Here is a 25,866-nt window from a genome sequence, read left to right as displayed (position 1 = left end):
GAGGACCCCCTTGGCTGCTCAGCTCTGGGGAGGATCCCCTTGGCTGCATCGTAGGGTAGATGCCGCCATGGTGGAAGGAAATGTAAGAGAAGCGCTCACATGGCAAGACAGGAAGTGGGCAGCAGGGGCAGTGCCCCCTAGAACCAACAGGGTTCCCAGGGAGCTGCATTAATCCCTTCCAAGGGCGACACCCCCCAGTGACCTAGCCACCTCCCACCAGGCCCCACCTCTTAAAGGTGCCACCACCTCTTCGCGTTACCACTCCAGGGACCCAGCTTCCAACAGATGAGCCCGTGGGGGACACTCCAGGTCCAAACCACTGCAGGGAGTCAGAAAGACCCGGGGCCACGTCCTCCAGCCAAGGCCTCTTCCTCATCAGTTCCCAGGAGCGCTGAGGGATGGGGGTGCTGATGCGGGGGACTGTGGAGTACACGGTGACCTCACAGCTCTGCTGCTTGAACCTCCCCTTGCTGTGGGCGTGGCCCTGGCACCAGGCTCCACTTCCCGTGGCCTGAACGCCAGCCCTGGCTGCTGCATCTCAGTAACAAGACCTTGGGCAACAAGTTACTGATGAGCTCTGAGCCCAGGGTCCTTCTCCGCAAAGCGGGGCTGTATCGGGACTGCATCGGGGCTGCTGCTGTTACTCAGGAGCTCATGAACTTGGCCATGGCTTCCTCTGGCAGCCCCACTGTGCTCATCATCAGGGGAGGAGGGTCTGGCACCGCCCTGGAGGGAGGGTTGCTCCGTTGTTTCTCACCGGTACCTGTGAACGAGCTGGCTCTCAGTCAGGCAGTAGGTGGTGTGGACCGGGTAAATTGGATCCTTTTCCTGTGACCTGGCGAGTCTTCGTCAACCCGATGGGGGCAGAGTAGGAAGGGCGGACTGCTGGCTCCCACATGCTAGGACTGAGTAATTTTCTCACCACCAAAGCCGTCTCCTCTTATTATTCCTCTCTTCTTGGATGCCGGTCTTCAAAGTGTTGGTCTACCTGGACAGCCCACCCTTCTCGGGCAAGCATTCATTCTCTGCCCCCTTTTCCAAATGACCCACTAAGATCTCTCTCCGCCCGAGGAAACTGGGCACCAGTTGCAGACGCTCCAGCTGGTGGCGGAGGAGCGCGTTGTGGTGTTTTCATTAGCGTGTCCGATGGCCTCTCGTGGCCGGTGTGCAAGCTGAGGCTGACCTGGGAAGATGGACAGTGCTGTGGGACCCCTGCCCCCTACCCCTCTCACCCTACCCCCGCCATGTCAGGGCTCAGGGCTCAACTCTGCTTCTCCAGGCAAAGGGACACTGCGTGGCTTCTGCACCTGCCAGGAGAGAGGAGGGCAGGCAGCCACGTGTGGACGGACTTGGCCCCCGGAAGTCACGTGCCCCACAGACCCTTGCCTGTTAAAAAAGTCTCTCTGTCTCCTTCTAGGGTTTATCCTGAGGCCAGCATCAGGAGGAGAGCTGGGGAGACCCTTGGCCCCCGTGGGCGGCAACGGAAGGTGCCGGTTGGCAGAGGTAAGACCGAGCATCACGGGGCGGCCTCTCTTGCATCCCAACACCCGTGTCCCCACGTCTCCCTCCTCTCCCTGCCCTGCAGACCCACCCTTCTGGGCTTGTCCTGTCCCACCCCCCACATGCTTACCAGGGGTAAAGGGGCAGAGACTTGATCAGGAAGTGGGAGCCAATCAGTGGAAGAGAGCGAAACCTGCAAGGGAAAAGCCAAGTTCTGGGGAATCACGGGAGGGCACCTAGAGCAGGGGCAGGAGCTCCCCACGCCCCGCCCCTCCCTCCCTGCCCTCAGCCACCTGCACCAGTCTTGGCATGTGGGAAGCATCCAGAACTCCACCCCCAGAACCCTCTTGGATGGAATTCAAATCCCCAAGGCCTGGAACAGGCGACCACGCTTGGTGGAGAAGTGAGGGTGGAACGGCCTTGGGCTGCCCATGACCCTGGGATGTGGGTGGAGCTGAGTGGGCTTGCGGCAGTGTCCTGGGCCAGGGCTTCCGTCCCCTGGCTGGCCCCGGCCACCAGTGTGCCTCGCACATTTTTTTCCTCCTTGGGCCTGGTTTCCTTGTCAGTGCAATGAGGCAGCTGGGACTGGAATCCCAACCCTCAGGACTGGAGGAAGTGATAGGGTGGGGGCAGGGTTGGGGGCAGCAAGGAGGCAGAGGGGGTGGGGCAGGGTCTGGAGGCTCCAGGGAGACGTGCTCTGGGGTCTGTGCCTGGGGCACAATTCCTATTGAGCATAGGAGTCGAACGGGCTAAGGGGACCAGAGTGGGCGTGGTGCGCCTCCTGTGGTCACGGTGCGCCTCCTGTGGTCGCGAGTATTCCTCCACGCGGGGAGAAAGCTGAGTGACTTGCCTAAGGTCACGCAGCATTGGGTACTGTAGTCAGGGTCCGGAGCCGCCACCTGAGCCTGCCGCTCTCCCATCTGTTGCTTCCCAGCCCTGGGCCTTGAAGCTTTAGGTTAAAAATGACCCCAAATCACCTCCCTGCACTTGCATTTCCTGAGAAAGCATGAAACGTGTCTGTTTCCTGTCCTAGAATTCTCTCTCCCTCTCACTCTCTCTCCTTAACCTTGGGCATGTCACAAAACCCTGTGGGCCTTGGCTTTCTGATCTCCCAAAGGGGAGCATAACACCTACTTAGGCTCCCCCTGCTTGTTCCGGGGAAAGGTAAACTGAGGCAGCCCGCACAATCTGCCCACACCCATCCCGCGTATAGTGCTCCCTGCACCCCCCACCGCTATCTCCCTCTCCCCCCCCCCGGGGGGGTACACGGGGACATGTGTACTGAAAAGCAATGCCGGAGCCTTCTCTCTCCTCCGGCCCCCATCCAGGGTGAGGAAGCCACGTGTTAGCCACTGGCCTGACACTTACTGCTGGCCCCACCAGGGTTCCCTTAGGCTGCATCCCAAAAGCAGGGCCAGGCCAAGGCCTGCGTGGGCAGGGGCGAGGGTGGCGAGGCGCGGGGCCTGCTCTGCTCGCTGTGCCCTGTCCGCGTCTGTGCCCTGCAGCTCCCCCAGCTCTGGTGATTATCTTGGTTGTAAACTGCTGCCTGCAGCTGCCTCCTCACAGAGCCTGGTCCCACCAGGGGGGCTGGGCAAGCTTTAGGCCTGCAGTGCCCACTGTTTTTCCATTGAGGAAGCCTTGGGGCAGGAGAGGAGACAGCTCTGTAAGTACGGAACGGGCAGTGGGGGGCTGCTCTTCCAGGAGGAGCCCAGGGAGCCGACCGGCTCAGCTTAGAAAAACAAGCTACAGTCACAGGGAAAGCAGAAAGAGAGCCCCAGGCCACGGGCAGAGAGGCGTGGGCTGCCCTGGGAAAGCCTTGCGGGGCGTCCCAGCCAGGAAGGTGGAGGCTGAGTCCAGCTCGGCCCTTTGGTAGCTGTTTGACCTGGGTGAATGATAGGACCACCCGGCAGCCTCAGTCTTCCCATCAATAAAATAGGCAAACAGCATACCCCTTAGCCAGGTGGTTGTGAGCATGAGGGCAGCGCCAGTGGCAACCCCTTTGGAGTAACGGGGCCTCCCAAGGTGATCTCTTTGAGGAGGTTGATGCTCTCGGATTACAGAGCCGGGTGTTTGTGAACAAGGAGCAGAGTTTCCCCGGAGACACATGCCTCTTACAGCGTGGGAGCTAAAAACGGGCTGAGAGAGGGGCTTGGGCTGCGTCAGCTCCCTGTCTGCCACCCTGGGGCTCGGGGCCACCTCCCGTGGGAATGTTTCCTCCTGAGCCTTTACCCTGCAGCTGGCATGCCACTGCCAGCCATCTTCATCACGCCCACACCTGGGAGGCAGGCACCCATCAGCCGTTTGCAGGTGCAGCCACCTGGGGTACAAAGACAGTGAAAGGCTTCCAGGCTGCATGCCTAAAGAGCAGCCAGGCAAGACGCAAACACAGGGCTCCTGGCCCAAGGACCGTGTGTGTGTGCAGCGGCAACCCCGGCCCAGCACCACTTGGCCCCCACGTGCACGCACAGCGGCCTGGATTCCCCACCCAGCCTTTCACACAGTGCCGCACTCAAGCAGCAAGGTGAGTCTCCCGGGGTCCGTCTCCCCAGCCAGCCCCGGGCGGCAAGCTGAGCCAGTTCCGATGATGTGTTCTGGGATCCGACAGCAGGAGGAAGGGGGCGGAGGCCTGGCTGTCAAAGCAGAGTCTACACTTGGGCTCCAGTTTAGTGTTTCTTTTGTTGCTTGTACTTTTGGTATCTGACCTAAAACTTCATGGCCAAATTCAAGATCATGAACGTTTATCCTTATGCTTCTTTTATCCTTTTGGAGTGAATTTTGTATGGTGTGAGGTAGGGGTCCAACTTCATTCTACTGCATATGGATACCAGCTGTTAAAGAGACTGTCCTTTCCCTATTGGGCAGTCTTGGGACTTTGTTCAGTTGGCCATAGAGATTGGGGGTTTATTTCTGTCCCATTGGTCTCTTCGTCTTTCCTTACGCCACACCCTCTTGACTATTCTGGCCTTATGTTTAACGTTTTGGTGGGGATTCCCATGGATAAAGTTGAGCACCCCTGACTTGTAGAGAGAGATGAGGCACAGTTGCGGGGGGGGGGGGGACATTTGTGAGACTGGCAGATTGATCCTGGACGGTTCAGGGCATGGAGGATGTGGCCTGGAAGCAAAGCAGCCGTTGTGGGGTGGAGAGACTGGATGGAGTTGGGAGGTTATAAGGGAGATTTCTGATCCTTCCTAGTTCCAGGAGGCCTGGGAGATGCCAAAGGTCAGATCAGAGGCCGGTGGAACAGCTGAGCTTGGTGAGCCTCCTGCCTGCACCACTATGATCTGGGGGAGTACCCAGGTCTCACATCACTCAGCCTCGCTGGGTCAGTATTCTCCACCTGTTCGTGCAAAGGCCAAGGGAGGCTCACCCAGGCCAGCTCTGCAAAGGTGGCAGAGCCTCAAAGGCGAATGGGTGCAGGGCGAAATTCCCCCACAGTGTTCCCTCCCAGGGGTTGTCAGCCAGTGCTCATCTGCGCCCCCTGCAGGCTCCCTTGTAGCACCTGCTGCCTCGGCTGCAGCCTCCTTGCGCTGAGCCAAAATCCATCTTCCTCTAGCCTCCACCTCCCTGCCCAGATCTGCCGACCGGGCTGCAGACCAGTGGTGTTGTTTTTGCAGGCATTCTCCCGGGTCCCCGCTCCACACCTTCTCATTGGCTGGCTGAAAGGCCACAGTGACGTCACCACCATTGTCATCCCAAGGCCATCTTTAGTCCCAGCACTTGCAGCTCAAGCCCTGACCCCCTTACTTTGTGCCCAGGACACCGGTGCCAGCGGCTGGGAAAACAGGCGCCCAGCTTCCCGCTCATCCTGGCCCAGTGTCTGTTGGAACTTTCTGACCTAGGCCAGCCTGGTGTCCGCCTGTAACTCAGGACAGCCCCTGCCATCTCCGCCCCTCTTATGTCCTCCTGTTTCAAGTTCAGTTTTTAATTTTTACAAGCAGGTTCCTGCCAGCACCCCCCCCACACTGAGTTCCAGGCTCCTGGCTTCTCCCTGGCCCAGCCCTGGCTGTTGTGGTCATTTGGGGAGCAAATCAGTGCATAGAAAATCTTTCTCCCAATCTCTCTTTCAAAGAAATAAATGAAAAAAAAAAAAAGTTGTAAAAAGGTGCACATCGCTGCCTGAAAGAGGCGTTGTTATCAGGTTTTAATAGTGTCTATCTGGGCTGTCATCACAGCTGGAGAAGAACCCTGGGGCAGCCAGATGTGGCAGAGAGGGAGGGCACATCAGCATCAGAGAGGGCAAGTGGCTGGCTGGACGTCACACAGCACCACCCAACAGGACCGACGGGCCTCTTCTGCCAGGCTCCTGCTCTGGTCTGCTGGCCCCGGTGGCTAAAGGGTGAAGTAGGACGTTTTTGTTAGCAGCCTACAACCGAAGGCCAAAGCCTCACTCAGCCGGCAGCTGCTTTGTCGGCTGGCAGAGCGTTCCTTACCTGCCCTGAGTCGCCAAGGGGAGAGAAGGGGCCGGCCTGTGATTGCGCTCTGTGGTTTGTGGAGGCGCCGCCCCTCGTTCCGGGCTGGAGGGAGGGAGGCCAGGGGGCTCTGGACTCTGCAGCTCAGCTGTGAAAGAACGGGGCTGTCCCTGCCGGAGCGCTTCCAGGGTCACAGCGGATGGAGCGCGCGGGCTCCCAAGAGTGACCCTACGTGTCCTGCCGGGCCGCTGCACACACGCGTGGTCCGCTGCTGCCGCCTGGCCCCAAAGCGCTGTGGGCACCGCGTCCGGGGAGCCCGTGTGGATGCCGCGGCCCCTGCAAACACGCTAGGCTGCGCTCTTGGTGTCGAGGTCCGCAGGTTTTGACAAATACAATGGCGAATACACTACCGTAACACGTGCTAAATAGACATCAGAGAGAGCAGATGCCCCCCCACCCCCCACCCCTGCCGCAGTATCGCACAGAGGTATTCACCGCCCTGGGCATCCCCACTGGGGTCCGCCCGCCCGGTCAACAGGTCATCACTGTTCCTCCCTCGCGCTCGCTCCTGGTGACGGCTGATCTCTTGTGTGTCCCCATGGTTGCGCCTTATCCTGAATTTGAACAGCTGGGGCCGTGTGCACGTCCCCATTCTAGCAGGCACTCTGCCCATTGCACAGTAACTCCCCCAACTGGCTCTCCTCCAGCCCCTGCAAGGCACCATGCCGCCTTCTGTCTCCACGATTCAGACTGCCGGGTGTATCCCATGTAAGCAGCGCCAGGCGATATCTACTCTTTGTGACCAGCTTTTTTTTTTTTTTTTTTGTAAGATTTATTTATTTATTTATTTGAAAGACAGAGAGACAAAGGCAGACAGAGAGGTCTTCCATCCACTGGTTCACTCCCCAGTTGGCCGCAACAGCCAGAGCTGCGCCGATCCGAAGCCAGGAGCCAGGAGCCTCCTCTGAGTCTCCCACGTGAGCGCAGGGGCCCAAGGACTTGGGCCATCCTCTACTGCTTTCCCAGGCCACAGCAGAGAGCTGGATTGGAAGCAGAGCAGCCCATATGGGATGCAGGCACTGCAGGCAGCGACTTTTCCCGCTACTACACCACAGCGCCGGCTCCTCCTCCCTTCTTAAGGTTGCACGATAGTCCATTGTTGGTCTGTACCACCTCTGCGCCCATCCATCCATGCATCAGCCTGGTGATGGACACGTGGGTGGCTGCCGCCGTGGCTTCCACTGCTGTGAATGGTGCCGCTGAGTTGGATGAATGGCACTTCCTCGTCTGGATTCCCATAGCGTGTTTACCCTTTCACCTACTGAAGGACATCGTGTGGCTCCCAGGTTTTGCCAGGGGTGAGCAAAACATCTGGTAAACATCTGGGTGCAGGTGTCTGTGCGCCCGGAAGCTCTCAGCTCATTTGATGGACAGATCCAATGGTAGGAGCGCGGCTCGGTCCTCGGGCAGCTGCCAACTTGCCTTCCACAATGGCTGCACCGTTTTTGCACTGCCACCAGCAGTGACTAAGGGGCCCTGCGTTTGGTGTCTTCAGTGTTTTGCATTTTGGCCATTCTAATGGGAGTGGTATCTCGGTTGAATTCTCGATTTTCCTAGGACAAATGGTGCTGAACATCTTTTCGTATGCTTATTTAGCAGCTGCCTATCTTCTCCGATGAGGTTATCTGCTCAGGACTTTCACTGTTTTAATTGGGTTGTCTGTTTCCTCACTGTGAGTTCTCTGTTTATTTGTGAGTTCTCTGTTTATTTGGGACAGATGTGTCCCAGGCTGCAGCTTGCCTGGACCTTCTCTTACCATTGTCTTTCACAGAATCCAAGATTTTATTTCTTTCTGAACTCCTGTTTACCAATTATTTCTTTAATGGGTCATTCCTTTGATTTTTTAAAAAATATATTCCATTGCAATACCCCAAGTCATCTAGACTTTATCCTGTACCGCCTGGAGTTGTGTAGTTCTGAGGTTTACGTATAGGTCTGTGTTCCATTTTCAGTTACTTTTTGGGCCGGGTACAAGGTCCATGTCTGGATTATTATTATTGTTGTCGTTGCTATTGTTTCGCATGCGGATGTTCAGCTGTTAGTGAAAACTGCTCCCCACCGCGCTGCCTCTGCTGCCTCACCGGGCGGCAGTTGCCCGTGGTCTGTTCCTGGGCCTCTTTCTCCTGTTCCGTTGATCTGTTTGCCTACGCCTGTGCCAGGACCCCACGGTCTTGGTTACCGTAGCCTTGGAGTAAGTCTGCAGGTCTGGAAGTGTCAGTCCTTAGCTGGTCTTCTCCTTCAATATTGTATCGGTTCCTCTGCTGTTTTGGCCTCGCCGTATAAACTTTAGAAGCATTTGTTGGTGTCCACAAGAAGGCTTGTGGGGTTTTGCTTGGATCGTGTCACCTCTGGAGATGAGGCTGAGAAGGGCTGCCGCCTACCACGGCGAACGGCCCGAGCCCTCTCCTCTCCATTTCTTTACTTTGCCTGTGACGTCTTTCACCACCATCTGGTAGTTCTCATCTAGATCTGCCACCTATTTTGGTGGGTTTGTACCTACTTCCTTTCTTTGGGTGCTGGTAGAAGCGGCTGTGTGTGTGTGTGTATGTGTGTGTATGTCTTAAAGATTCATTTATTTTATATGCAAGGCAGATCTTCCATCTGCCAGTTCACTCTCCAAGTGCCTGCAACAATCCTCCCTGCTGGAGCCAGAAGCCCAGAACTCCAGCCAGGTCTCCCACGTGGGTGGCAGCAACCCACGTACGAGGGCCGTCTGGCCTCTGCTGCCTCCCAGGTGCCTTAGCAGGGAGCTGAGTCAGCAGCACAGAGCGTCTGGGATTCCAACTGGCATCCTGATCCCAGAGGTGAGCGTTCCAAGCGCCCGCCTAACCCGATGCCCCAGCGATGCCTGTCCTGGCTCTGTGTTCTTCCCCTCAGAGACCACTTGATCACTGCTGGTGTGGAGGAAACCCACGGGCTTTTGTTTATTTACCTTGTATCCGGCAACCTTGCTGTAATTGCTTGTTTCGGGATTTTTTTTTCATTTCTTTTAGATTTTTCTTTTTGCATAATCTTGTCATCTGCAAGCAAAGAGAGTTTTACTCCTTCATTCTCTGTGTGTTTCTTATCTCCTTTTCTTGTCTCAGTATTTTAGCTGAGCCATACAATGTTGGAAAGGGGCAGCCACAGGGCGCATCCTTGCCTTCCCGATTTTAACAGGAAAGCCTCGTGTCTCTCGCCATTAACTGTGGTATTTTTATAGATGTTCTTTATTAAGTAAATAAGATTTCTCTTCCTAGTTTGCAGAGATGTTTTGTTTCTGAATCAGAAATGGGTGTTGCGAGGGCACCTGTTGTGGTGCAGTGAGTTAAGCTGCTACTTGACACAGTGGCTGGTTCAAGTCCCGGCTGCTCCGATTCCAATCCAGCTCCCTGCTAAGGCCCTGGAAGCAGCAGGTCATGGCTCAAGTATTTCAGTCCCTGCCATCCACGTGGAGACCCAAGTGGAGTTCCTGACTCCTGGCTTCAGCCTGGCTCACACCCAATATTTGTGGGCAATTGGGGAGTGACCCAGTGAATGGAAGATGAATCTCTCTCTCTCTCTCTGTCTGTCTGTCTGTCTCTCTTTCTCTTTCTCTCTCTCTGTCACTCTGCTTTTGGAATGAATAAAGAAATTTTTAAAAAGATTTATTTATTTGTTTGAAAAGCAGAGTGACAGAAAGGTAGAGGGATGGGGGAGAGAGAGAGAGAGAGAGAAGTCTTCCATCTGCTGGCTCACTCCCCAGATGGCCACAACAGCCAGAGCTGTGCTGATCTGAAGCCAGGAGATAAGAATTTTCTCCAGGTCTCCCACGGGAGTGCAGGGGCCCAAGGACTTGGGCCATCTTCTACTGCTCTTCCAGGCCACAGCAGAGAGCTGGATCGGAAGTAGAGCAGCCGGGACTCGAACAGGTGCCCATATGGGATGCCAGCACTACAAGCAGCAGCCTCACCCATTACACCACAAAGAAAGGGGTGTTGGGTTTTCTTAAACTCCTTTTCTTCCCCTGTTGATATGATCGTGTGTCATATCTTCTAGGCTGGTTGATGTGATGGATTACATTAACTAATGTTTGCATCCTGAACCAGCGTTGCCCACCTGGGAGAAATCCCACGTGACCACGGCATGCAATTCTTTATCTAAATCGTTCCATTCCATCGGTTGATGTTTGTCCAGGAGTTTTCCATCAGTGTTGGTGAGATACTGATGTGTGACTTTCTCGTCTTACAGTGTCCTTGAGTTTGGTGAAAGCATAATGCTGGCCTCGTAGGATGAGTCAGGAAGCACCCTCTTTGCTTCTCTGTGTTGGAAGAGATTGGTGAGAAATGTACAATTTCTCCTTTAAATGTTTGGTGGGACTCGCCGTGACCCCACCTGGGCCTGATGCCGTATATAGAGCCAGGCCTGTTCAGGGTTTCAGCAGCTTCTCATGTGAGTGCTGCCACTTTGTGTCTTCCGAGGAGCTGGTCTGCGTCTGTCTATCATCCAGTCTGTAGATGCGGAGTGGGTTCCTTCCCTCGTGGTCCCTCCAGCGTCTGTAGGGACCGTTGTGATGACTCCCAGTCCACTTCTGCCACGAGCAGCTTGAGCACCGGCTCTTTCTTTTCCTCCGTGAACCCAACACGAGGCTTATGGATTTTACAAATCATTTCAAAGGAGCAGCTGCTGGTTTTATTAATTTTTTCTATTGATTTCCTGTTTTCCAAAACCTGTGCTGTGATCCTGGCTCTGTCCCCAGCTATCTGCGAGGTCTCAGGGGTTAATCTCTTCTGTTCTCTGAGCCTCAGTTTCTGCATCTGCAGAATGGGTGTGGTGATGACAATGCCCAGGCCCAGAGGTGATTGGCAGGCAAATGTCAGATGTGAGTCCCTGTTCATTCATTCATTCAGCGCATATTGGCTGCCAGCACTGACACTGCCTTCCATGCCGGGAGTGCTGCAGTAAATGAAATGGTGCAGCCTCATCTTCCTGGACCTTGCCTCCTAGTTGGGGGAGACAGAAGCCAGATGGCCATGGGGCAGTGTCAGGAGCCATGAAGTTCAAGGCTAATGGGACTCATGGATAGGTTGGCTGGGGTTGGGGGGCAGGTGCAAGAAACAGGAAGGAATTGGGGATAAACCGCAGGGTCTGGCTAGAGATGAAGGGGTCAGAGCTGGGCTGGGCGGGGGTGGAGGGGTGGGGCAGGGTGTGCCGAGTTCTGTTGGGGGCATCTTAAGGCGAGATGCCTGTTAGCCACCCAAGTGGAGGTGGAGAGATGGCGATGGAGGTGGAGGATGGAGTTCAGGGGTGAGGTTGGGGCTGGGGCTGGAGACACAGATGCGGGAGCCGTCAGTTGAGAGCGTGTCTCACACCTGCAGCTTTAAGGAGGCTGCCCGGGAGGGACTTCAGGAGAGCAGGTGTGGGGGGAAGGTGAGAGGTCTGAGCCACTCTCCTGGGCAGTCGCACGTAACTGGAGTAAGTCCCGGTGCCAGGCAGGGGACTGGAATGGAGGTGTGCATCTTAGGGCAGGGACAGAGGCAGGGGCTTGAGGACCGAGGGAGGAATGAAGGTCTGTGCTTGTCCTGCGTTCCAGCTTCATTCATTCCATTGAAGACACTTACCAAGTGCTGACTGTGCCACAGGCACGGAGCTCTTCAGCTGGGTCCCGAGGTAAGTGGCCATCAATGCCTTCCCGGAAAGCCACCGCTGCTCAACATCAGCTGTGAGAGCTGTGGTAGGAGCACAGCGGGGTGTTGCACTGAGGATTCCCTAGAGAAACAGAACCAGCAGGGTGTCCCCCTGTGCACATGTGTGTGTGTGTGTGTGTGCTTGTTTGCGCATGTGTGCACGTGCATAGAGATTTAGTCCTAGGGACTGGTTCATTAAAGACGCTGAGATGTCCCCAGGTCTGCAGCTGGCAAGTTAGAGACTCAGGAGAGCCCACGATGAGAGTTCTGGTCCAAGGTCAGGAGCGCACCGAGGTCCCGCAGCTCCAGGGGGAGCTCCTCCAGCTCTTAGTGTCTGCTTCCTGCTGCTGCAACCAGACGCCCCAGCATGGGGGATTTGGAAGGCACGGGGATGCATTCTCCCACATTCCCGGAGGCTGACAAGGTCAAGACCAAGGTGCCAGCAGGTTTCGTGGTCTGGCAAGGGCTCTATCCTCGGGTGAGGAGGTTTGCTGTGTCCGCACGTGGAGGAAGGCGGACGGGCGGGAGACTGAACCCTGCCCAGAGCCTGTTTTCTAGGGATATCCATTGCAGTCCCAAGGGAGCAGCACTCTTGGGCCATCCCCTTTCCGTGGCCTTGCATTGGCCTTGGCGTTGCAACACCTGAATTCTAGAAGGGGCCAAGTGCCAGCCATAGCCCTTGGCCTTTAGCCCATCGGACAAGGTCCACTCCCACCAGGGAGGTGGCCTGCTTTTCTCAGGCTACCCTGGGAAATGTCAGAGTGACATCTGACCGCATGCCAGGCAGGCTGTGGCCTGGGCACGTTGGCACAGAAGAGTGGCTCTTATTGTAGAGTGACACCTGGGACAGGCAGTTTGGCCAGACCCGCCTTTTCTGCACAACAAGGTCCTATTCAGTCATAATGATGCTATCCAAGCACTTATCACCATGGCTGGGAAAGATAGGAGGGGAGATTTTCAGTGAACCTCATAACCACCGCAGGAAGTGGCCGTTGCAACCCAGAAAAGGAAAGTCGTGAGTTATCACATTTTAATTACATTACTGGGAATCTTTAAAAAAGAGAGAGAGAAGAGGTGAAACACCCTTTGAAAGGGAACGCCACGTGGCTCAGAGGTGCTAGCAGTGTCCCAGTGTCTGTGACCCTGTCCTCGGTGTCGCCGTGCTGCCGTTTGTTTTCCTTCTCTGTGTAAGCACAGGGCCGTGCAGCCCTGCCAGGGTTGTCGGAGACTTGAGCTGCACGCAACAAGAACTTGCCCTGTTCTGCATGGCAAGTTCACACGTGTCGCAAGAGCCTGCAAGGGCTGGAATCTGCCGGAGGACGTGGGGGTTCCCTCGGTGAATGTCCACACAAGCACAACGGTTTGCCCAGGCTGTGTAATACAAATGTGCTCAATTCAAGCTTCCCCATGTATAATTAAAACTCACCAGCCACGGCAGCGATAGTTAGAACTGAGGTCACCGCGCGTCTCATTCAAAGGAGGCTGCATTATCATTGCCGCTGCGCAGGGCTGCTGATTTGGAGTTGGTTTGGGGTCTGTTGTTGAATTCCCCACTGGCAATCCATGCCCCTTACTGCCAAGCTGCCTGGAAGGGCAGCCGCTGCCCCAGTCTTGGTGCACCTGTAGCAAGATTACAAAAGAAACATTTTCCTTTATCTAGTTCAGAGGCAGAGAGAGGAAGGGCACGAGAGCGCTCGCACCTGCTGGTTCACTGCCCAGCTGCCTACAGTGGCACAAACTGGAAACTGGAAACTCAATCCAGGCCTTCCATGTGGGTGGCAGGGGCCCAGTTACCAGCACTGTCATGCTGCCTCCCAGGGTCTGCATCAGCAGCAAGCGGGAATTGAGAGCGGAGGTCACACTTGAACCTGGGGACTCCCGTGTGGGATGTTGCTAGAAGGTGGGGGATGGCAGGTGGAAAGAAGGGGGAGACGGGCTGCGGCTTCATCCTGCTATGTGGCCAGGTGGTTTCCAGGCGAGAGAGGAGGCAGGACAGAACCAGCACAGGGAAGCCTGGGGCTGCAGTTCCGACAGGGCGCCAGCAGTGCACCTGAGCCTGGTCTTGGAGCCCTGGGCCCTGGAGGCCCCAAGTGCAGAAGGTTGTTCACCCTGGTGGCTGCCAGGCTACACCCGCCCGCCCGGGGGAGGAGATCCCGCCCCACTCAGCTGGAGCCCTAGCTCCGTCCTTCCTTCCTCCTCCAGCCACTTCCCGTGCAGCAGCACAGTCTGCAGAGGCAGCTGTACTAATTAAAAAATCTCATAAATACCGGGAGATAAGGATCCAGGGGTTTTGTTTTCTTATTTCTGCCCAGACTCCCCGGAGAGCCTTTTTGGTAGGAAAGTTCCCTTTGGAGCTGAAGTTTTCCTCCCAGACTTCAAAGACGGGGCTTCTGAGGAACACGACATCTGTTTAAACTGAACTTGAACCACGAGGTAGGCGCATCCCCCGGGAGAGGGAGGAGGCAGAGGGTGAGGATGTGGAATCTGCTTTCGTCTCATCGTCTCGTCTCGGGGGCCAGCTCCGCAGCCTGGGCCCTGAGTTCTGTAGCACATGCCAGCCACGTGGGGTGATGGGGATGCAGACCACTGGCCCTGGACCACAAGGGCCCTGTCCCCTGGGAGAAGGAGGACCCAGATCGGAGGCAGCTCCCTGTGCCCCCCGGAAGTCAGAGACTCGCGGTCGCCCCGACCTTGCCTTTGTGCCTGCAAACCAGGGTCCTCCTGCCCGCTCCTCTCCTCTCTTCCTTTCTGCCCGTCATCTCTTACTGAGCACCCAGGGGCCACCTGCCACCAAGCCCACCCACCTCACAGAACCCCAGGGCTCCCGCCACACACACACACACAGAGGAGGCCGGCCCCTGGGTTGTGGATACGTGGCCGTTATCGTGAAACCATCATCAGGACGCTTGGAAAACAGACGGGAAAGAGATCATTCCGCTGCCCGGCCCGGACAGAGGCCCCTCGGCTTCCTGCTTTTGTGCACACCCAGGCCGGGCGCGGACACGGCCATCATCAGAAAATCCGCTCAGTCCGGCTTCCTGCTTTTCTTTGCGCCCCACCCCTTGCTGCGCGTGGGGTTCCTTCCTGGAACTGCCCCCTCCCCCACTGTGGGTCACACCACCTGCTCCCAGCGTCCCTGTCACCTGCGAGCCTCCTGGGTCTAGGGGACACAATCACAGGACACCTGCTTGGACTTGAACTCTGAGGGAGGGCATTTGGCGGAGCAGTGAAGGTACCGCATCCCACATCAAAGTGCCTGGGTTTGGTCTGTGGCTCTGGCTCCAGCTTCCTGTCAGTGTAGCCCCTGGGAAGCAGCAGTGACGGCTCTAGGGATTGGTTCCCTGCCACCCACACACGTGGGGACCTGGATTGTGTTCCTCACCTTCCATCTCCCAGCCATTGTGGCCCCTTCGGGTCATGACCCAACAGATGGTACATGTAGGGTGTGTGTGTGTGTGTGTGTGTGTGTGTCCACCTCGCAACTGGATAAAGAAAAATAAAAGTTTAACAATTTTTTTGGACTTTATATAACCAATGAGTTAAATTTATAGCATGATTTTAGCCCATGCGGTATTTGCTCCGTGTGCTATGAGAGAGGTACACCGCAGTATTTGTTGTGTACCTAGAAGTTCAAGTTCAGCTTGCTCCGGCAGCCCCGTGCCTGGCATGTCTTTTTCCACGGAGTAGTCCACGCTGCTGTATGTGACAGCAGAGACGGTGATGTGGCTGGTGGGTTTTGCTTTCCCATTGTGTGGGGAGCACTGTCCAGTGTCCTTCATGCCTCCCCTGGCGGCTGCCATCCAGGCTGCCCCGCGGCTCGGCACCCTGAGAGACTGCTGGGTGCCTGTGATCCCCGTAAGGCACAGCCTGGGAGCCCCTGATCACTCCAGATGTGTGCTCCCTGTCTGGGGGCGGGGGAGTGGGAGGGAAAGGTGGGGGGTGCGAGTCAGTGTTCCCTCCACCTCCCACCCCCTGAGCTGCTTCCTCCAGGTCCTGCCAACATCCATGGCAGGCTGTGGGAATAAGAACTGTCTTCCTCCTGCCACGTTGGAGGCAGTGAGGGTTGGAAGGCACTGGTCCAGGGCTGTACAGCCATGGAGGTGGGTGACACCTTCCTGTCCGTCCGTGGATTCATTTTTTTTCCCTTCTTAGGCAGCTTCAGGATGATAAAAATATCGAGCCAAGTGGCAGACAGTGATAAAAGCCAAGTGGTGGGAGGCTGGGAAGACAGAGTGTTGCCTCGTGGTTAAATGGATTTTCTGTTTAAGTGAGGGTTAAGTAGAAAACGGGTTTTGACGCAACCTCTGTTGTTGGCAGTCCCTCTCCGATGTATTAGCCGGCGCCCTGGTTTTCCTAAGTGCACCGTAATGACCATAATTGAATCTTTGCTGGCAGAGGCTCCTGCGGGCCATGGGGCACGCTGTTGTAGATGTCAATCTTCCTGAGCTTTCAGAGCCCACGGCAGCAGCCCCTGCACATCTGCAGCTGTCTCGTTCCATCTCCCCAGCTACCTCCCCGGGGCTGGGGCTCAGGAAGCGAGTTCAGTAAGCCCATTGTGTGGATGTGGAAACTGAGATCCACCCGGGAAAAAGGGCTTGCCCAAGTTGCATGGGGCTGGTGAGGGAGCTGACCTGAAGTCGGCAGAGGTGACCGTGGTATTGGCCCAGATTGAATTCCTGGCTCTTGCTTGCTGGCTGGGAGAAGGTCATTAAGTTTTAGAAGCCTCGGTGGCTTTATCTGTGCATTGGGTGTGATGACCCCTCTTCGTTCAGTGGAGCGGTGCCGTTGGGTGGGATGCACAGCAGGCCATCATGTATTTAAGGAGAACAAGCACCATCATGAGATATCCCCTCACCCCGGAGCCCCGCCCCTGGCTTCTGTCTGTTCCACTGTTCTGTCTCCAGGTGCTGGTGGGTTTGCGTCCTGGTGGCTGCCACAACCAGCCTGCCTGGCCTGGAGTCCCGACTCCATCCCCCGCTCCCTGTGTGAGCAGAGCGCTGGTCCTCAGTTTCCCATCCCTAAAATGGGCTGCTGTGAGGATTCAAAGAAGGGGACCCTGAGCTGGGGCTGGTGCCTTGTCAGGGTTTGACCTTGAGGTTCTGGGACTTGGCTGAACAAGTCCAGGCTCCCCAGGCTTCCGTGGATTGGGTTCAATTCTGAGCACTTTATTTGGCTTTCTTTCTTTTCTTTTTTTTTTTTTTAAACTTTACTTATTTTTATTTATTTGAAAGGGAGAGAGGGAGAGAGGGAGAGAGGAAGAGAGAGAGAGAGATCCTTCATCTGCTGGTTTTCTCCCCAAATGCTCATCACAGCTGGGGCGGAGCTAGGCTGAAGCCAGGAGCCCCACACTCCATCCTCAGCTCCCACAAGGGTGGCAGGGACCCAAGCCCTTGAGCCACTACCTGCTGCCTTCCCAGGTTGCATTAGCGGGGAGCTGGATCGGAACTGGAGACCAGACTGAAACCCAGGCTCTCTGATATTGGGCATGAGCGTCCCAAACAGGTGTCTTCGCCGCTGTGCCACTGTTGTGAGCATTTCAGCAGAGCTGAGCTCCAGGCCTGGGCTCCCTGTCGGTGGCCCAGGGTGTCTGTGGGCAGACTGGGGAGGGGAAATCCACCCCCAACCCCGCTGGCCTTGCAAGAGCCCCTCGGGGCGCTTCTGTGCTTCCTCTGCAGAAGCGGGCCTTGCTGGCACTTCCAAAGGTGTTTGTGTTTCTCCTTTAGGGATGCAAGGGGCACAGCGGCTTCTGTGTGGTGGCCGCTGGAACCTCGGCAGGTTGGGGAGGGGCACCTGGTGTGGCCTCGGGACTCCTGGGGGTTGGGGCGCAGCTCAGAACCCAGTCACTGCTGCACTGGGGGTAGAGCTGGTTTACATATGTGTCTCTGTTGATGGGGAAGGCCCAGAGACGTGGCATGCTTTGTGAATATTTGCAGGCCAATGGCCATGGGGAGAAATGAACTCGTTCTCCCTCCCATGCCCCTGTTATCAGATCCCACTGTGCTCCCTGACGCCTGCCTTCCCGAGCCTCCCCGCTGCTTCCTCCCAGGGCATTCCTCGCAGTCTCCAGAGGGGCCGCTTTAATTCCCTGTGCATTTATGAGTGCCTACTGTATGCCAAGCTCTAGTTCCCAGGCTGAGGGCACTGGCATGAGCACCTGTGTGCATGGGTGGATTCTGTCGGCAGGCCCCCCAGGGAGACTTGCCCAGCCAAAGGGGTGCCGTGAAGGATTTGTGCACAGGAAGAAGGGCATACAGGCAGAGGGAAGAGCCCAGCAAACCCTTGGAGGGGCAAATGGCCAGTACCTCCACTGGCCCTGGGATCCTCCAGGGAGCGAGTAAGGCAGGCACTGCCAGTCTACCCCAGGCAGTGCTACTAAAGGCATGTAGGGGAACTTAGAGCAGCCTCAGGCTGCCTCTCTCCAGGCCTCGATCTCCTCATCTGTAAAATGGGGAGAAGGAAGACTCCAGCATTTGTAACCCACTCATTTCCTCCATCTATGCATGAAGGGCCATTGTGCACCTGCTATGGCTGGCACTGGGTAGGGGTTGAGGGTGCAGAGAGTACCCAGTCATCCGCCAGCCTGGAGCCAACAGTCTTGGTGGTCTGGCTCTCAGAACTTCCAGCTCTGGGCAGGGCTGGCCCTGACTTGCAGACAAGGGGCAGCCAGTGTGGCCACCTGTGCGATGGGTGGAGGATGTGGGGATCCCTGGGGACACTGGTCTAGGTCTTTGGGTGCATGCACCAGGCATCCTGGGGGACGGCTGGATGCTCACAGGTCCTGGCTGTGCAGTAAGACCAGCAGCCCAGGCTCTGGGTCTTGCTGAGCCGAGGAAGGAGCTGAGCTTGTCCTTCTGAGACCCTCGGCCCAGGAGTCAGCCCAGGATTGACCACTGGCCCTCCTCAGCGTGGGAGAAGCTTCCATTATACTCTGTTCTAGTTCCTTCTGTATTCACACTTTACCCCTCCTCTTGCCACACCTCCTCCCGTGGTGCTCAGGTGTGCCTGTGGATTTTCGAGAGGGTTCCTGGTGGTGCCACCCAGGGCATGTGATGTGGAACCAGCCCTTCCCTGTCAGGTTCCAAAATAGGGCCAGGGAGCACCAGTTTCAAGCCCACATGCTCCCAGATGCTGATCAGAGCACCATCTATGGGCCGGCTCTGTGGCACAGCGGGTTAAAACCCTGGTCTGCAGTGCTGCCATCCTATATGGGTGCTGGTTTGAGTCCCGGCTGCTCCACTTCTGATCCAGCTCCCTGCTAATGCACCTGGGAAAGCAGCCGAGGATGACCCAAGTCCTTGGACCTCACATGGGGGACCTGGAGGAAGCTCCTGGCTCCTGACTTCGGATCAACTCAGTGGGGCCAGACCCTGGGGAGGGTTAGCAGGAAGGGTAGGGACTTCTAGTTCTGGAACCCTGGGGCTCAGAGCTGTGACAGAAGTCTGTCAGCCCTGGGGCTGGCTCTGTGGCGTGCTGGGTGAAGCCACTGCCTGCAGTGCCGGCATCCCATTTGGGCACTGGTTCGAGTCCCAGCTACTCCACCTCTGATCTAGCTCTCTGCTATGGCCTGGGAGGGCAGTGGTAGATGGCCCAAGTCCCCTGCACCCATGTGGGAGACCTGGAGGAAGCACCTGGCTCCCAGCTTCGGAATGGCACACTCCAGCTGTTGCAGCCATTTGGGGAGTGAACCGGTGGATGGAAGACTCTCTCTCTGCCTCTGCCTCTGACCTCTCTGTAACTCTTTCTTTCAAATAAATAAATAAATCTTTAAAAAGAAGAAGAAATCTGTTAGCCCTGGGGCCTTGCCAGGACTCAGACAGTGAGAGCCTGTGCTATTCACCCATGCCTTCACTCTCACCTCCCCATACCCACACCTGCACACACCCGCGTACACACCTGCATGCTCACCTGTGCATAGCCACATATCTATGCATACCACATATGCTTACCTACCTGTATCTGTCTACCCATACTCCTGTGCATACCCACACACTTACCTACTCACCTATACACACATCTATATACACACCCCACTAACCTGTGCACACGCACCCACACATTGGTGTAAACCTATACACACAACTGTCACACCCAGCCACTCACCTGTGCATACCTACCTAGCACACCTATGCATACCCACTACTTGTTCACACCTTCATGCACACCTGTATGTAGTCCCCACGTCCCTGCAAATAGCCATGCTCACCTGTGCACACCTCCACCCATGCCTGCACCTGCTTTCCCACACAACCAGTCACATGCCTACACCGTTTACCTGGGCACATTGACACATGCCCTGCACACTCCTACCCAAGCACCCACACATCCCTACCTCTATTATCCCCAGAGTACGCATGCACCTGTCTGTACTCACATCACCATGCACACCTCCCTCCTTGCACACAGCCCTCATGTGCCTCTCTCATACACCTGCCCCAATCCCCCTCCCCCAGCCCCAGGTCCTTCCCTCTCATTGCAAGCACACATCCTCCCTGCCCATGCCCACCAAATGCAATGTGCGTGCATACACACACACATGCACACACACACACACACGCCTTCACATGTGCAGCTTAGCCTTGGGCCAGGCTGGCCTGTTTCACTGCTCTGGGCCTGTAGAACTACGGATTATTCACGACCTATAACCAGAAGCAGTGCCCAACTGGTGTCTGCGGCAGAAGTTTGAGTCAGGGAAAAATCTGGACCTGGTGTAGGTGCCCTTCGAGCCTGGCTGCTCTTCTGTTTCACCTCACCCTGTGTTCGTTCATTCATTCATTCATTCATTCATTCCCACATCCACCTGTTCATACATTCTGTGCGTACTGAGAGCAGCCATGCAGCCCCAGACCTGGCGCTTGCCCCTATGGGGCTCAGCTTGCCACAGTCCACCCGCTTCCGCATTTCCTTCGTGAGCTGCAGGTTCCAAGGTTTGCTAAGGGTAAAGGATGTGGATACTCACTTCTGGAACCAGAAGCTCTGGCGTCCAGTCTTTGCTGCTTGTCAGCTGTGTGGCCTCATCCTGGAGCCTCAGTTTCCCCTTCTGTAGAACAGCAGTTGTGGCACCTGACTGCCAGGGAGGAGGGCCTTGGCCTGGTTGGACAGCAGCTGTGAGCACTGACTTGGGGATTTCTGTGTCCATCAAACCAAACCCACTTTAAAACAGGGGTCGCCGGTCAGGGTGCCGAGGTTCACGTGGCCCGCCAGTCTGGGCCTAGCTGTGGGCTGCCTATGTTCAGCCTGCCTCTGTCAGTTTCTTCTCTCTGTCCCTAGGAGACAGGATGCTCTAGAGGCTTCTGCAAGGGATGGGAGGAGCAGCCAGGCACTGGGGGGCTTGGCCCTCTCGGGGCTGCCACCGCTGTCATACCTGGCTACAAAGTAGGGAGACTGGAACGTGCTGGCGAAGGCTTGGGACACCTCGCTGGGAGCTGCGTGCTGAGTGTCGCCGGAAGGCAACCTAGTGTCACTCAGATTCTTCCAGGAGGCCCCGTTGCCCTCCCCTGGGTGCTCCGCGAGGGGGTGCAGCTGCTGAGGGGCTGCCTTGTTTCTTTCTTAAATGTTGCAACACTTTGAATTGGTCCTGGACAATACGACCAATGTTTTGGTCTTTGTTCTGGAGGAGTGAGACACCTGGGCATGCGTGCACCCACACACCTGTGCAGGGTGGCTGCTAGCTTCCTGGTGCAGGGGACTCCATCCTGTGTGCCTGAGCTCCTCCAGGGGCTGTGACTGCACTCAGAGGAGCCCACGGGTCCTTGTCAGATGCTGAAAAAGCGAAATCTTCCAGCAGCTCCAGACCGTGGGAATGTCTTCCCTCACCTCCCTGGGCGTGGTAACAACACAGGACTGCAGAGTCTTTTATTTATTTAAATTGTCCATTTATTTACCTGGATTATTCGAGAGAAAGAGAGAGAGAGAGAGAGAGAGAGAGAACTCTCCCATCTGCTGGTTTACTCCCCACATCCCCGCAATGGCTGGGGCTGGAATAAGCCAAAGCAAGGAGCCTGGAACTCCATTTGGGTCTCCCACCTGGATGGCAGGGACCCAAGCACCTGCAGTCAATCCCTGTTCCCTCCCAGGAGCAACCTCTGACCATTGGTTGACTGACTCCCCTGTTCTAGAACCTTCTTGGAAGGGAATTGTCCAGGAGGTGCTCTGTGCTGGGTATCCTGCACTCTGCTTAATGTTTCCAAGATACAGCCACGTTGCCTGTAGCAGTAGCTCCTTGCTTTTCATTGCGGAGTGAACTCCTTCCCATATACAGTCACCCCTTGGTGGATACTTTGTTGTCTCCGGCTTGGTTGGGTTTTGTTTTTTGGCTACTCTGTATCAAGCTGCCATGAACATTTGAGGGCAAGCCTTAGTGTGAGCTCCTAGGGTAGGCGGATGTTGAATTGATAAGAAACTGCCAGACTGTTTTCCAACATGGTTGCATCACCTTACAGAGCACGTGCCAGTTCCTGCACACCCTGGCCAGCGCGTGGCCTGCTTAGCATTTTAATCTCAGGTCGTCTGACAGTCGCTTCTCTTTACACTTTGCACTTCCACCTCCCTAGTTAGCTGACGGCCCTGGGCGTCTTTTCACATTGTCATTTGCTTACTTTTTTCTGAGACACTTGTTCAAGTCTTTTGTCCACCTTTATTGGATGGTTTGTCTTGTTCTTAGTTTTCATTTAATTTAAATCGGCATAGAAGTGGCACTTCTGGGGTACTGTGGGATGATGACGTTTGGCACGTGGAATCCTTGTGTGAGGTTCTAGTCGGGGTAAGCGTCTCCGTCTCCTCATATGTTTATCATTTCTCAGTGCCAAAACCATTCAGAGCCCTTTCTTGTAGTGTTTTTGAAACACACAGAGCATTATCGCTCTCTGTCACCCCACCGCGCAGTAGACCGCTAGAAATTCTCTCTTATCTAGCCATACCTTAGTATCCTCCGTGTCTCTTTTTGAACATGCAGTTAATGGAATTCTTTATTTTCAAAGAAAAAAAAACATAGAGCATCTTCATGACCTTGTGGTAGGCAAAGATTTCTGAGGCCAGACATCACAAAGAGGGGCCACAGAGGAGAGTTGGAGAAGCGAGAGAAGTCATCGGGGCGGCACCGCTGGAAAGGGCACTGTCGGGAAGGAGCTGACCAGCGCTGGGGACCTGCTGTCTCCAGGCACCTGCCGGGCCTGGCCCAGTCCTGTGGCCCCCACTTCTTGCTGCCAGAGTGATCTTCGCGGAGCAGCCGTGGTGCCGTGGGTCAGCTCCAGTCCTTGGGATCCATCCCTGGACCCTTGCTTGGCCTCCAGGCTCTGTGGGCCTGCCTCTGGCCCTGTGGCCCTGGCCTTCTGTGTCCAGGCCAGCACTCAGGGCTGTGCTCAGCAAGCACGTGGCCACTCAGAGGTAACTAACCTGTCACCATCAGGCAAGACAGCACCAGCCCCTTATTCCCACTTTCCTGATTGGGAAACTGAGGCTGTGGGGAGTTTTCAGGCTTGCTCAGGGTCCCGCAGCAGGCAAGAGGCAGGGGCACAAGGGCACCGCAGGCCTGATTTTCCAGTACTTATACCCCAGGGAGGCTGCACTCCTTAGTCCAAATGATTCGCCAGTAACATGAGTGGTGAGCGCTATAAAGATGCGAAGCGCAGTGTAAGTGCCATGTCGTTAAAAACGTCTAAGGAGATTTTAATCATCCCTAACCACAGTAATGAGCCAGACAAAGCATCCTTCTCAGGCTGCGCAGGGCCGGGCTGTAATGCGTGGCTTTCATAGGGGCCTGACGTGTTTCGCACCGTGCACGCCTTGGGTAAATGCTGATGAGATGCAAGAGGCTACTTACGCATTCAGTGGGGGATCCATTAGAGCCGCGTACTGAACCCGAGTGCCAGCCCCAGACCCACAATTACCAAAGGGTCCCGTGTGCACTGCCGGCTTCCCTTTCCCATCCTGGATTTTCCATTCAGCCTCCTCTCCCTATTTTTCCTAATGACTTTTCCACATCGATTGCTTTAATACTTTCTGTTCAGTTATATATGCATTCAGTGTGTGGAGCCCTGGTGCCATGGACGGGGACCCCAGGGCTCCCAGCCCCACCCCTGCAGCCCTGTACCTCTGCCCCGCCCCACCCTCACCCCCTGGAGCCTGCTCCCCTCCCGCCATGCCTTTTTCTGCTATGGCCCATACTGCATCCCCTGTGAGTGTTTTTTCCACAAAGTTCATGGCTTTGGCAAGAGACTTGGGCATGATTTATAAAGTTCCCTCTGTCTGAAGGCCTTTGCCCACCTTTCCTTCCCTCTAGCGGGCATTTGTTTGTTTTATTTGAGGGGGAGGGGCTCTTGCTGGCTGCTTCACTCCCCACTCTGGGCTCTCCCACATGGATTCCAGGGACACAGCCTCTTGGGCTGCTGCAGCAGGAAGCTGGAATCAGGAGCGGAGCCAGGACTCGCACCCAGGCCCTTGGACAGGGGACGTGGGCGTCCCAAGGGCTGGCTGAACTGCCACACCATCCTCCCACCCCTCTGTACCAGGCCGTGGGCTGGACTTGGCAGGACTTCAGACTCAGCGGCCGCTCGTTCCTGGCGCCTCTCACTCTTGCTGTCTGGGGACCAGGTGGTGCGGGCAGCTGCGGTGCTGCTGTGGGGGTGTTGGTGGTCAGAGGGGCAGGATGGGAGGTGTCCAAGACAGGCTGAGGTCTTTTTTTTTTAAAGACTTATTTATTTATTTAAAGATTGATTTATTTTATTTGAAAGGCACAGCTGAAGAGAGAGAGGGAGAGACAGAGAGGGAGAGGGAGAGAGGGAGAGAGGGAGAGAGGGAGAGAGAAGGTGTTCCATCTGCTGGTTCACTCCCCAAATGGCCGCAATGGCTGGAGCTGAGCTCATTCGAAGCCAGGAGCCAGGAAGTTCTTCTGGGTCTCCTATTGAGTGGAGAGACCCAAGGACTTGGGCCATCTTCTACTGCTTTCCCAGGTGCATTAGCAGGGAGCTGGATCAGAAGTGGAGCAGCCGGGACTAACTGGCGCCCATTTGGGATGCTGGCACTGCAGGCAGCAGCTTTACCTGCTACGTCATAGTGCCAGCCCCCATTTATGTATTTGTTTATTTGAAGGTAGTAATGTATATAATTATATGTGACTATGTTTCTACATAGTTATATATAATATTACATATTGATATATAATACATTATATTATAGTGTGTATTATATAAAATATAATGTATTAATATATGTAATACATATTAATATAACTATTATATGTATATTTGGGGAGACAGAGAGATCTTCCATCCACTGGTTCACTCCCCAAATGCCTGAAACAGCAAGGGCTGGGCCAGCGCAAAGCCAGGAAGGAACCCAGAGTGCCATCCGGGTCTCCTGTGTGGGTGTCAGGGCCCCAAGCACTTGGGCCATCATCATTGCCCTCCCAGGTGCGTTAGCAGAGAGCTGGACTGGAAGTGGAGCAGCCGGGATGGGACCAGGCACTCTTGTTCGGGATCGCCCCCTTTCCCTCCCTCATTGTTGGGGCAGTCGTAGGAGGCAAACTCTGCGCACCGTTAGCCAGAGCAGGAAGGGGATTTTATGCTGCCTGTGGGGTGAAGACAAAGCCACAGGATTTGTTCTGAGCTGTGACAGATACGATGGATTCCAGGTCTGAGCACACTGGGACCAAATTTAGACTTTGGAAGGAAAATAACGACATGAGCTGCATTTTGAGTACTTCCCACATTCCTCGAGCACTTGCATTAACTTAATCAATGGAATCCCATTTTACAGATTCAGAAACTGAGTCCCATAGGGCCCAGGAGCCCCTGGGAGCCGTGGGCAGGGAGACGTTTGGGGGAGCCAGGGAGCAGTGCTCATCCCAGGCCCCGCTCCCAGGGTGGGTGTGATTATTGCCTGTAGGTCTGCGGTCTCAGCCGCTCTTGGGGCAGTCCTGATGTCCTCTAGAACTTTCTATGAGGACAGACCTGGTCTGTCCCTGTGTCCATTGGCCGAGATGAGAGCCATTGCCACATTGAATGCTTCTAAAGGCGACTGTGGAAAGGAAGGACCGGCATTTTCCGTCATCTCTACTAACAGGTGCAGAGCCACACGTGGCCGGTGGCTGCCCCATTGTGAGTGCAGGTGGGAGGGGGGGGCTTCCTGCATGGGCCACGCTGGCACCTTGCTGGTGGCAGGTCCTCCTGGGCCGCAGACACTGGATGGGATGGGGGTCATGCGTCAGAGCTGGTTTTACACTGATTCCCTCCCCGCTGCTGCAAGAGAGAGGA

The 25,866-nt window shown here is 55.7% G+C and overlaps 1 protein-coding gene across 3 annotated transcripts in view; it reads left to right on the top strand.

Annotated features, from left to right (window-relative positions):
* Positions 1-25,866, top strand: part of TSPAN18 (tetraspanin 18) — a 167,416-nt gene that overhangs the window by 31,194 nt on the left and 110,356 nt on the right. For 2 of the 3 annotated variants that reach the window (XM_051852548.2, XM_051852540.2), the window contains exon 2: positions 1,418-1,503. The gene's annotated coding sequence lies outside the window, so the exon portion shown is untranslated. Of the gene's footprint in view, positions 1-1,417; positions 1,504-13,929; positions 14,051-25,866 lie in introns of all 3 variants that reach the window. The other variant, XM_051852555.2, reaches the window with a different exon arrangement.

Source organism: Oryctolagus cuniculus, chromosome 1, assembly GCF_964237555.1.
Source record: "Oryctolagus cuniculus chromosome 1, mOryCun1.1, whole genome shotgun sequence".
Lineage (NCBI taxonomy): Eukaryota > Metazoa > Chordata > Mammalia > Lagomorpha > Leporidae > Oryctolagus > Oryctolagus cuniculus.
The sequence above is the reverse complement of the archived record's forward strand: the minus strand, read 5'-3'. Positions and strand labels throughout refer to the sequence as shown.